Source organism: Oryx dammah, unplaced genomic scaffold (assembly GCF_014754425.2).
Source record: "Oryx dammah isolate SB20612 unplaced genomic scaffold, SCBI_Odam_1.1 HiC_scaffold_10, whole genome shotgun sequence".
Classification (NCBI taxonomy): domain Eukaryota; kingdom Metazoa; phylum Chordata; class Mammalia; order Artiodactyla; family Bovidae; genus Oryx; species Oryx dammah.
In genome coordinates, this window is record NW_024070194.1 from 39427893 (window position 1) to 39441210 (window position 13318).

Consider the following 13318-nt stretch of genomic DNA (forward strand, 5'->3'; position numbering starts at 1 on the left):
GTCAAAGTACTGAACTGAATCCTATTTGCCTAGTCAGAGAAGGAGGTTTTAAAATGCCAGACTTGCTCAATTATACTGGTTTGTTTGTTTGTACATTTGACATATACATTGGATAATCTTCCAGGGGAAAATTCTAACAATGGGAAGAATATTTTAGTCTCATAAGCATGGAATTTGATATTCAACTATGTTGGTAACAATTCAACTCTCTTGTCTGATCCTTCGAAATGAACAAAGATGAGGATGCTTCCGGTGGTGAAGGTGGTGTTACGTCCTCTGTTAGAGCCTTCTGTTACGTTTGATGGATATCCAACAGCATTGGCACACCCTCAATTACATTACCCAAGGTCAGAAAAACCATATGGCTTTATAAAGATCAAAGAGTGAAGTCAGAAACCCCACACTTTGGATATTTTAGAATCAAGCGCATATGGTACACACTAACTGAAAAAAATGTATGTGGCAAAGTTAACCCATTTAGAAGTGGAGTAATGTGTCCTTTAGGGCAGAAAGGACAGCCCATCTTCCAGTGGGAAAGTGGAACAGTTTAGAGACATTAGGAAAGAAATGAAAGAAACTCCAAAAGAGAGGAACAAGCAAGAGAAAATGGAGAAATTAAGTGAGAAATTAACCCCAGCCTCTGAGGTCATTCTTTGTATTGAAATTCAGTTGTTTCAAGGAGTCTTTATTACTCAAGACATGATTTTCTCATAGACAAGGGGGAAAGTTCAATTATTATACCCATGTAATCGTCCATTTTAAATCATTTTTGTGTAAAGATCGGGTGTATTGAATGGATTTGTCATACTCAGAATGAAACTGGTGCAAATGAAATTTCTGTTAAGGGGCATTAACTTTACTATTTTCTCATTTGCTGTAAAAGCCTTGTAAGTATCAAGATTTGGGATAGACAGCAGCTTATTATCAACCGAGTTGGGGAGAGAAGAGCTTTCTGATGGTTTTAAAAGCAAATCATTTTTTAGTTTATAGTCTAGGGGAAAAGCCAGTCTTTCTCCTGTTTTTAGGGTTAATTAGATACTATTCTTTTGCTGTTATAACTTGTTTTCTAGATCCCACTGCCAAACATATTTTAATGTTTGCTAATGTCAACTTCATTTTCCCATCATTACCATCCATGTGTTAATCGAACAATTATCTTGCCATTTATTTTATAAAACATTCTGTAAAAATCCCATAGAATCCTTTCAGAATTAAGGGGATGCCATTATATAGATCATAAACATTATTTTAATGAACACAGATAATTCGAGTAAAGAAACAAAAGTCAATGTAAATGAAAGGAGTATCTAAAAATTATTGAAACATTCCTGATAAAGTGATCTGTGAGCAATTTTAATTTTTTTTGGGGGGGGAGGATAATTGCTTTACAACAACATTGTGTTAGTTTCTTCTGCACAACAACATGAATTAGCCATATGCATACATATATCCTCTTCCTCTCTAGCCTCCCTCCCATCCCCATCCCACCTCTCTAGGTCATCACAGAGCACTGAGCTGATCTCCTTGTGCTATACTCCCACTAGCTATGTAGTTTACACATGGTAGGGCATATATATCAATGCTTACTCTCTCAATTCTTCCCAACCCCTCAAACTCCCCCTTCTGTGTCCACAATGTGGGCAATTTTAAGCTATGTATTTCAACAGTTGCTCAATATTAGTTCCTTAGATTGTGATCAGTAAATTAACATTTCTTTGTTATTTAATGTGATAATTCAACCTTATTATTACTTGATGGAAGAAATTTTCACATATTGAGGTATGGGAAAGTTATCCTGGCTTATACACTATTGGACTTGAACTTTATGCTAACCAGACTTCCATGGTGGCTCAGACAGTAAGAGTCTGCCTGCAATGCAGGGGACCCGGGCTCAATCCCTGGGTCAGGAAGATCCCCTACAGAAGGGAATGGCTACCCACTCCAGTATTCTTGCACTGAAAATTCCATGGACAGAGGAGACTGATGGGCTACAGTCTATAGCGTTGCAGAGCCGGACACGATTGAGTGACTAACCCTTACTTTATGCTAACAGGAACAGCCTGTCTTATGGCTTGTCAAACATGCATTGTGCATCTGCTTTCACCATTAAAGAAAAGAATGCGTTTTAAAATCAAAGTGGAGTAACTGCGGTTCGGACGCATAGGATGGAGCTGGGTGGCCATTGTGGATGTGGCATTGGACATGTCCCCGCATGCCTGAGCACTTGAGTTCCCTGAACTGTGTCAAACTGAAGGACACCACCAGCTGCCTCGTGAGCAGCTGCCAGCTATACCCTAATAGTCTTTCCCTGTAAGTGTGCAACCATTTTAGACCCCAACCAATCCTGGCTTGAGAAGCACACTTACTTCTTGCCAGCTCCAATATGACTCTCAAAAAACAATTTATGCAACTCTGTGGTTTTTGCCTTTATAAGACTCACCTATTTTGTCATCTGGGGAGCACAGTTCATGTGCTTGTTGAATCTGTGTCTCCTGGGTTATCTTCCTCAGCTTGGCAAGAGTAAAATCCTTTTCTATTCATATTATAGTTTATTTTAATTGATTCTTTCCATCAACACAACTAAACTTATTCTCTTTGAAAGAAATTTTGTGGGTTTTTTCTGATTTATTTATTTGTTGATAAATACAGGCATCATGCATTTATTTCATCTTATTTGAGATATCAAAGAACTTACCCTTGATTCAAGGCACTATAAGGCTTTGGCAAAACTTTAAAGAATCAAAGCATGATAATTAAGACACAAGGACTTCATCTCCAAGCAGCCAGATTTTAATGGTCCTGTTCCTCTCTGAGGAAAGCCCTTTAGCTTTTCTCTCCAACTATGCTGACTAAGGGCAATGTACCACTTAGAGGGGAAATCTGCTCCCCTGGAAGCTGGTGGTTTTGCCTTCCCAGAATGAATTCCCACTTGGATCAAAGACCAGATAGCTGTCTATATTCCCTTGACTTTGTTTGGTTTTATACACAACTTCTATCATCACCAGTCCATCGAAACTGAAAGGACCAAAGTGGTCCCCCTATAGTGTGTCCGATAAGTGTGTCCTATAATTGTGGTCTGTTTTGGCTTCCTGCATGGGCCACCTGCTGTATTTGTCTGAAAGTCACATCACAATCTCTTTCGCAGTTTCTTCCTCCCCTGAACTTCTAATTTTCAGGGCTCTTCTGTGTCCTTCTCTTCTTACCACTCAACTCTGGTGTGTTCTGGCTTCCAAATCAAGTATCCCTAATCCTCATTCCCTGCCAGTCTCAGTGCTGAGCCATGGATGCCCATCCAAACGCCTGCACGTCTATCCCATGCAACTCAAACCCTTGTTCAAACAAAACTGTGATTTTATTGCATTTTTAATTTTTAACGTGTTTTATTGAATCAAAGGCTTCCCTGGTGGCTCAGCTCGTAAAGAGTCCCACCTGCAATGCGGACTCTTTGAATTGAAGTTGATTTTTAATGTTGTGTTAAATTCCTGAGTGGTTGAAAAGATTTGCCTGAGGGGCAAAATCTCTAGGCGTCTCATACGCTGCGAGTGAGAATGATATAGGTGTGCGCATGCTCAGTCCTGTCCAGCTCCTTGAGACTCCCATGGACTGTAGCCCACCAGGCTCCTCTGTCTAAGGGATTTCCCAGACTAGCAAACCCACGTCTCTTGCATTGGCAGGTGGGTTTGCCTTGCAAACACTTTGACATGTTTTTAAACACATTAAACACACAGTAACCACAGGAAGCAGCCCTTCTACTAATATTTACACAAAAGAGAAGGAAATATTAATATATGTCCAGAAAAAAAGACTTATACATGAGTGCTCTCAGCAGCCTTATTTGTAACAGCCAAGCACTAAAGACATCTCAAATCAGATGATGGGTAAATAAAGCATAGTTTATCTGTTCCACTGAAAACTGCTCAGCAATAAAAAGCAACAACCTCCTAGTACATGTAATAGCTTGGGTGGACCTCAGAATAATTACACTGGGCACAAGAAGACAGACGAAATCTCATGGCTGCTCTACAATTCCATTCATATGAGATTCTTGGAAATGCAATCTAATCCAAGAACAGATCAGCTGGGATGGAAGTGGTGGGGGGTAGAATAGGTCAGGGGCATGAAAAAAAGTTTTGAGATGAAAATGTTTGATATCTTGATTATGATGATGGTTTCACAGTGCATACGTGGGTCAAAATTCTTCAAATTGTGGAATTTAAATATGTGTGGCTTACTGCAAAATAATAATATCTCAATATAGTAGAAAAAACGGCTTCCTAGGTGGCTCATGTGGTAAAGAATCTATCTGCAAGGCAGGAGATGTGAGTTTGATCCCTGGGTCACAAAGATCCCCTGGAGGAGGAAATGGCAACCCACTCCAGAATTCTTGCCTGGAGAATCCCATGGACAGAAAAGCCTGGCGGGCTACAGTCCATAGGGTCACAAAGTGCCACGACTGAGCACACACACACACACCAGTTTAGTCAGTTCCGTTGTTAGAAGGAGAGCTAGCCGGCCGCACACCGGCCCCTCCCACCTGGAGGCAGAGAGGCAGGCTTGCAACAGCCAAAACCGGAAGGCAAGGGGCTGCTGCAATCTCAGCCCCAGAGAAGGCATCTTCCACCAAACTGTGACCAGGCTTCCAGCTGCTAACCGTGTCTTCCTGAGATGTTGGATGGTTGGCATCTGCCAGGAGGGTTGTAGCCTGAGATCAGCTCTCCAGAGGGGACAGATGGCACACACACATAGTACAAAAAATATATATATAAATAAATTCACGTACAATTTAATCCACTGAAGCAAATTGTAGTTTTAGCCCACGGCTTTATTTTCAATATTTGAACAAAGCTCAGATCATGAAATTAGCTCAAGTATAAGATTATCGCTGAGTGCCACACATTCCTTGGGGTTACTTGTGGAATTCTTTCCCATTATGTAGTACCATTCATGTTATCTAGCATGGTCAATGGCTGCTCAGAGAGGTCATGTATTTTCTCAAAATTCCTATCACACTTTCTGTAATAAAAGTATCTGGTTAGAAAAATATCATTCGGAATGTCACTAGCAGGCTTTAAAAACAAATGCTGAAGGAAACATTTTAAAATAGGCACATTTTCAGTTAAAAAAATTTCAGAAAGAATAGATTCTTCCCAGGTGGTGCAATGGTAAAGAAGCAGTCTGCCAATGCAGGAGACACAAGAGATATGGGTTCCATCCCTGGGTTGGGAAGATCCCCTGCGGCAGGATATGGCAACCCACTTCAGTATTCTCGCCTGGGAAATCCCAAGGACAGAGGAGCCTGGCGGGCTACAGTCCATGGGGTCGCAAAGCAGACATGACTGAGTGACTGAACACACACGTGACTAGAAATTAATTGATTGCAATTTAATATTTGGCATTGTTCTTTACTTGTGTATTAAGGGCCTTGTCTAAGGGCCAAAGATGATTTACACCTGCAAGATATTAGTTGAATCCATGGACACGAAAGTGAAAGAAGAAACATTTTTTTTTAAAGTATGGTAACATTTGTTGAACATGAACAGAAAAAGTGGAAATTAACTCTTAGAGTCTTTTTTTTTTTTCCACAAAAACTTGAGAGGCAACAGGTAGATCGATTCCATATTTCAAAACAAATGTCTTGACCATGATGAAGGCAAGTGTCAAGAGCCATCTCATTAAAACTCTTCTGTAGGGCAAATACCATTTATTTGCACAAGTTCAGTTCAGTTTAGTTCAGTCACTCAGTTGTGTCCAACTCTTTGCTACTCCACGAATCACAGCACGCCAGGCCTCCCTGTCCATCACCAACTCCCAGAGTTCACTCAAACTCAAGTCCATCGAGTCGGTGATACCATCCAGCCATCTCATCCTCTATTGTCCCCTTCTCCTCCTGCCCCTAATCCCTCGCAGCATCAGGGTCTTTTCCAATGAGTCAACTCTTCGCATGAAGTGTCCAAAGTATTGGAGTTTCAGCTTCAGCATCAGTCCTCCCAATGAACACCCATGACTGATTTCCTTTAGAATGGATCAGTTGGATCTCCTTGCAGTCCAAGGACTCTCAAGAGTCTTCTCCAACACCACAGTTCAAAAGCATCAATTCTTCAGTGCTCAGCTTTCTTCACAGTCCAACTTTCACTTCCATACATGACCACTGGAAAAACCATAGCCTTGACTAGACAGACCTTTGTTGGCAAAGTAATATCTTTGCATTTCAATATACTATCTAGGTTGGTCATAACTTTCCTTCCAAGGAATAAGCATCTTAATTTCATGGCTGCAATCACCATATGCAGTAATTTTGGAGCCCCCCAAAATAAAGTCTGACACTGTTTTCACTGTTTCCTCATCTATTTCCCATGAAGTGATGGGACCGGATGCCATAATCTTAGTTTTCTGAATATTGAGCTTTAAGCCAACTTTTTCACTCTCCTCTTTCACTTTCTTCAAGAGATGTTTTAGTTCCTCTTCACTTTCTGCCATAAGGGTGGTGTCATCTGCATATCTGAGGTTATTGATATTTCTCCTAGCAATCTTGATTCCAGCTTGTGCTTCTTCCAGCCCAGCGTTTCTCATGATGTACACTGAATATAAGTTAAATAAGAAGTACAAGTTAGAGACAACTTAATTTTTAAAATCTGAAATTTGAAGGGAAAAAAAAAATCATACTAACATCTAGGAAATTTTCCTGGGATCCAGCCATTTATATATAATATCCTCTGCAAGTCACATCTGACATTTGGGATCTTAAAGCAGCATTGACTTTATTACTAGAAAAATTAACTGCTGAGCTACCAAAAGAAAAAAAAAATTAAAACTGATAAGATGAATTACTAAGCTTTGCAACCCAGGAAACACACACATACACACAGCCTTTGATAACACTAATAACTTCTCAAAATAAATGAGAATTCCTTTGAGGTAAAATTTTGAGATAGATTATTAGTAAGTGCATCAGTTAACTGCTACAGAATGATGTTGCATGGTCACCTCAAAACCAGTGACTAAACATATAAGCTTTTATTTAGCTCAAGGCTTTGTGGCTTTGTGGTTTATACTGGCTTTGGTGGACCTGTTTTCTTAGCTGGGCTCACTATACATGTGTTGGGCAGTTGCCAGGCTCTGGGGTAGGGGGGTGTCTGTGTCCGTGGTCTTCGCTTTGGGTATGTTCTCTCAGTCATGGCAGAGGCGCAAGGGTAAGGGAGGGCCTCACCCTGACGCCTTCAAGGAACTGAATGTGACAACAAAAACTAAGTATGGAAGCAGATCTTCCCCCACCAGCCTCAGATGACACCACAGCTACAGCTGATGCTTGATCATATCCTATATGATATAATTCTCCATCAGATGAGCCAGAATCCACACCAAGGAAGGACCGGGGCCATGAGAGCTGATAGCCAGGGAAGTCTTTTGAAATCTGAGACCTAAACATCAACACCCCGAGCATCAAGTATCTCCAGATCCCCTTATCTTTCCTGAAAAAGGAAAAGAACACATTTTAATTGATTTTAAAAATTTTCATGCCATTTTCCCTGGGCTTCATTTTTGTTAGGGTATTAAGGTCCTAAGTCAGATTTTTTGCCATCACATAGGTCCCTCTTGCTTTCTCTATCTGTCTTTACTCATGACTTATATGTTTCCTGGTGCTGCTCCTTGCCCTGCATTGGTTTTTGTTTTATTGTTATGCATATAGTTCCTCAACAGGTTGCCAATAAATAGTCTGGATCTTTCAATTCTTCTGACCCCTCGTGCAAAACTGGGCTCAGGCTTATTAGTGTCCCTAGACACTCTCACACATAAAACCATTCTATATTACTTAATGTAAAAGTGAATTAAATATGATAGACCAAAAGAAATTAGATTTTTTTATTTGTTTGTTTCTACTTTTCAGTTTTCAGGAATTGTCCCTCACAACTTATGTCTTCACCTTAGAGAGGAGAGCAGGCTCGACTCTTCCTCCTGAAAATTTCAGTACTGATACTGTCAGTAGCAGGACCAAGAGTTCAGTTCACCATTTCTCTCAAGAAACTAAAGATGCTGACTACATAAATATGCAGTGGCCATCTCTGATTGTCCAAAATTTTTAGGATGGACCAACAGGATTTTACAGCAGACTTTTGTTATCCATGAAATAAAAATAATGTTTAGCCTAGAATTTGAGGCACCTTAATAAACATGAAGATATTTATTGAACTGTTTCCCAGTATCTTTTACAATAAACATTACATTAAAAAAAAAAAAAAGAAATCCATGAGGGTTTGGTGACCTTTCAAGCCTGGGTTTCTAACCCTGTTCTCCTGAAATATTGGGAACTGGGGAGCAGAGGGTAGCTACTGCTCATGATTAGGGTTGAGTTGCAGGTTCAATAGCATTCACTAACTGCAGCAACAGCCATCATAGCCATGGCAATAGAAATGATCAATGACCTGCCTTCAGGCTTAATGCCACTGATAATTGATCCCCTGGTCATCGTTGAAAAAGGATGTTGATTTCTGTTTTGTATAATAAGCTCTTTTGAAGGTCACAATATTAAGCTTTTACAATCTGTATTTTGTGCATGTATGTGTGTGATTTTAACATTAAGCATTTCATGCTTCCAAAGAATGCTTGCTTTTTGATCAATTTTGATGGGAATCCTTTCTCTGACACATCAAAAGATGCAGAAAAAACTAGATAGTTCCTCTTTAGATTCACAAACCCTAATTTTAAGACTACAGCTAAAACATAGATCAGGGTTTGGTGTTTCACTGTTTTCCATTTCTACTGGTATTAGCCCTTTACCAAGATTAATGATACTTACAAAACATTATGCTCACTATTGCAAAATGTCCAAGTCTTACTAAAATAAACCCTTCTCTTACCATTTATTGGGATTAATTTTACCATTCTTTTCTACCTAATTACTTATATAGGTTGCTTCCCTTGTTAATTTAATGAAGGAAGTCCTTTTGTTTAATACAGATGAGTCAGTGCGGTGAGAAATAGTCTCTATCTAACCAATGTCTACTAGAAATAAGCTAGAAGTACTACTGCTGTAAATTCTAGTGCAATACATTGCCATAGGCCTGCATTTTTTCTAAATTTTCTTTTGCTTCTATTTTATACAGAATATTGTACAAATTATATATAAATTAACTGAGAAAATATATTGAATAATAACAATGACACCATGTGGTGTCACCAGTAAGAACTGTAGTGAGTTTACTGTGTTGTACCATCAGAACTAATACAGTGATTTAGACCAATTACATCTTTTTTTTTTTTTTTTAAGTAGATACTGGGAGGAAATGCATTCAAATGCTGATACTGATTTTTTAGGGGTGGGGTGAGGATTCTGGGTGATTATTATTAAATTTTACTTTGTACTTTCATGTATTTTTACCTGTCTACAATGAACATGCATTGCTTGTAAAATTAGAAAGAAAATAATAAATGACATTAAAAGCAAAAGAAAACCTCAATTCAGCAGGGTTTAAAAATCCAGTGTCAAATCTGCAATTTTATCATCAATTTTCACATGCTATCTTGCTGTAGTTTATACATTCTTACGATGTGAAAGTTGCTCAATCATATGACTCTTTGCGACCCCATGGACTATACAGTCCATGGAATACTCCAGGCCAGAATACTGGAGTGGGTAGACGTTCCCTTCTCCAGGGGATCTTCTCAACCCAAGGACTGAACCCGCGTCTCTCGCATTGCAGGCAGATTCTTTACCAGCTAAGCCATCAGGGAAGCCCATACATTCTTATAAGCTCTTACATAATTTTCCTAATCAAATAAACAACACTGCATGATCAATTTGAACAGAGAAGATTATGCTTAAGAAGAAACTCAGTCTTGGATCTTGAACTTGGAATACACAACACAAAAATCTCTATGCTACCTTATTAGTCAGTAAATTAATGTAGAAAATAAATAATTGCATATTTATCTCAATTTTATGTTGTTATTTTTTGTGCTGCATAATATTTATTAAAATCTAAAATAAGAATACAAAATGCCATCAGGTACTTCTTAATAAAGATTGCACTTATATAATGTACTAAAATGGAGTTGATCAGGATAAAATATCTTACACTTAGTAATTTATGCAAGAACAAATGGAGCAAGAACTCAGGAAAAATAGTCTCAATTATTTCTTCTTCCTATACAATAATATTTTTGATACTGCATAAAACCACAAATGCACTCTCTTTACCCTAAATCATAAGTCAAGAATGCTGCAACTAACAAAACATAAAATTCACGGGGGAAGAACTTTGGTCTAAATTTTCACTGAAAGATCCCCAAAATCTAGAGGAGTGATTTGATACACTATATGCTCAATAAATGTTTATTATATCTGGGATGCATAAAAGCCCTAGATGAGCAAATATAAACACAGTAGGTGATTCTTATTTTTTAATCCAGATATTCACAGATATAGGCATATAAATATTTATGCTTAGATGTAACATAAAAATAAGCATATAAATATTTATGCTCATATATATAAATATTAAAATCTAAAATATGTAGCATAAAAAGTAAAATATGTAAAACCTAAAGATGTAAATATTTATGCTTAGATGTAAAATAAATATAAGTACCTATATGTGTATCCACACATAGGCACATAGATTGAAAAATAATACTTATCCAAATTGGAAAGAAATATAATAAATTCAAAACTAATTAATTCTATAACATGGAGAAAATGAGATTAATGTATTTCCATCTTTTCATAGGTCTTTATTATTATTCTGCTTTCAAATAACAGAAAAAATTCTATATGACAGTATGAATTGTATTGCATAACTTACAATTTTACCATAAAATGTATACTAGTCAAGGTAAAATAGTTGAATTATATTCATCCACTGATGGTATTTTTAAAACAATATTTGCATGAAAAGAGGTGGAGAAATAGTAAGATTCCATTTCAGGCTAAAGCCTATTTTATAGTCAACTGCCACTTCATAGAGAGACCTGGTATTGAAAGAGCAGAAAACATTTGGAGCTGGTCACATTTCACCCCTTAATGGACCTGAAATGCCAAGCATGCTTTACTCTGTTCCTGGGAGGCTTCCAGAAGGCCAATTTAGGCAAGCTTCACTCCTAGTGCAATTCTGCCCTTGTTTAACTCAACTGCTGAGAGAGTTTTGGAGTACTGTTTCCAAAACAGAAAAAGAAACAAGAAAAAAAAAAACAGAAGTGAGACAGTCTGTTATTTTTTCATTTTGTTATTCTTAATTAACGGTTCCTTTATGGAAAACTTGCACAGTCAACAGTGTACTACCCTTGTGTGTTTAATGGAGTTGCCCAAAACATAAAATCTGAACCCAAGAAAACCTTACTTGGGTGGGTTATCACCCCCAAACACCTCAACCAACCTCACCACAAATGTCCGTCATCTGAGAATTTCAGGCATGTCCTTAGAGAGTCTAAAACTCCCATGAAATTCTGCAGTACTTAGTAATACCTTGTTGGGATAGAGGACTAACTCCAACTTTTGTCCTACATAGAGAGCTGGGCAAAATGCTTTCCTTCCCAGTCAGACTGAATGAATCAGCATGCAGACCTGACCTATACTTCAGAACTCATCCACAGGCCACATGAGAGAAATGGGTTCCAGACATGGAGGTACAACTGTGCTTATTCTCAGTAATCATCACCCTTTATATTAATAAGCACAATCCTTAGAAACCTACAAAATGGCTATTCAGTTCAGTTCAGTTCAGTTCAGTCGCTCAGTCGTGTCTGACTCTTTGCGACCCCATGAACCGCAGCACACCAGGCCTCCCTGTCCATCACCAACTCCCGGAGTTCACTTAGACTCACGTCCATGGAGTCAGTGATGCCATCCAGCCATCTCATCCTCTATCATCCCCCTTCTCCTCCTGCCCCCAATCCCTCCCAGCATCAGAGTATTTTCCAATGAAATGGCTATTAGAACTAATAAATCATAATAGTATGATGCCTGATCAAAACACAAAGCAATTGAGTTTCTGTACTATAGCAGCAAAAATGTGGAAAAATTAATGCAGATATAGAAGGATTTTTTAAAAGAGTGACTTAGAGTAGCATAAAAATTGTAAAGTACATGAGTTAAATTTAATACAAGGTTCATGTAACCTTATAAGGGTCAGCTTTTTTGTTTATAAAATTTAAATAGAAAGACTGCCTGCTTATTGGGTGGTTCTGAGAATGTGAAGAACTTGGTAAGTACTTCACACATACACTCAGAGTAAATGTTAGCTGTTATTAACATTATCATTATTATTATGAAACTATTTTTCCCTTTAAAATACCCTGGACAAGAGGGTTAAAAACAGACTGTGCCTTCACTTTTCAAGTGTATTTCAAGGATAGAGATTTTTTTCCTAAATGAAAGAATCTAAATTTTTATCCCAGTTACTTGTGCACAAACTCTACCAATCAGCTATTTCCTGATCTTTAGTATGTGTAACTTGCCCCTGGAGTGAATGCTCACAATACAAAGTCTAAAATGCACACAATGCCATTGTCCTTATTCTCCCTTTATTTAACTTCCATACAAGTCAACGAGAAAAGTGTCAACACTACAATAGAAAAGGGGGCAAACAGATGAACAGATACATACAAGGAAAAGCAAACAGCAAGCAAACACATGAAAATAGTGTATCATTTTAACAGTAAAAGATTCTAATTTAAAAAGCAGCAAAATATGAGTTTTGCTTCCAAACCAAAGTGATTGAAAAGGGCAATATTCCTTGTTAGTAAGAATGTTGGAAAATGGGCATCTTTATACTGATGACAAAGCTGCAAAGCATTGCAAACATTATGGAAGGCAATTGTCAATATAGATCAAAACAGTAAAAATTTATATCTTTGGACCCAGCAATACCATTAGGAATATGCCCTAAAGAAATAAGAAATAAATGTAATGATTTACAGCAAAATATCTTTATCACATTTTATAATATGAGTGGAAAATAAACTAGAACCTAAATGTCTAACAGCAGAAAACTGTTATATAAATGATGATAAAGGCAGAAAAATGAGAATTTAGAGGACTATACAACATGTATTAGCAAGGACAAATGTTCAAGTAATAACAGAATGGAATGTAGAACCCTAGTTTTAAAGTCTGTACATAGGTGTTCATTCTATTAATGTTATCTCTGGATGGGGAAATTACAGTTTGCTTTCCTTTCTCCTCACATGTTTAGCATTTCATAATAAACATACATTATCTTAATAACTGAGTAGAACTTGCACACAAATTTCTTTCAAGAAATGGGTTAGTATGGTAAGAATTTTGCAGGCTTAGGGAGTCTGTCTCAAGCATAACAATTATTTT

General features: G+C 37.8%; 1 long non-coding RNA gene across 1 annotated transcript in view; it reads right to left on the reverse strand.

Annotated features, from left to right (window-relative positions):
- Positions 1-4575: 4575 nt before the first annotated feature.
- Positions 4576-13318, reverse strand: part of LOC120869464 — a 60753-nt gene continuing 52010 nt past the window's right edge. The window contains exon 3 of the long non-coding RNA XR_005722542.1: positions 4576-4714. This is a non-coding gene — a long non-coding RNA (uncharacterized LOC120869464). The remainder of the gene's footprint in view (positions 4715-13318) is intronic.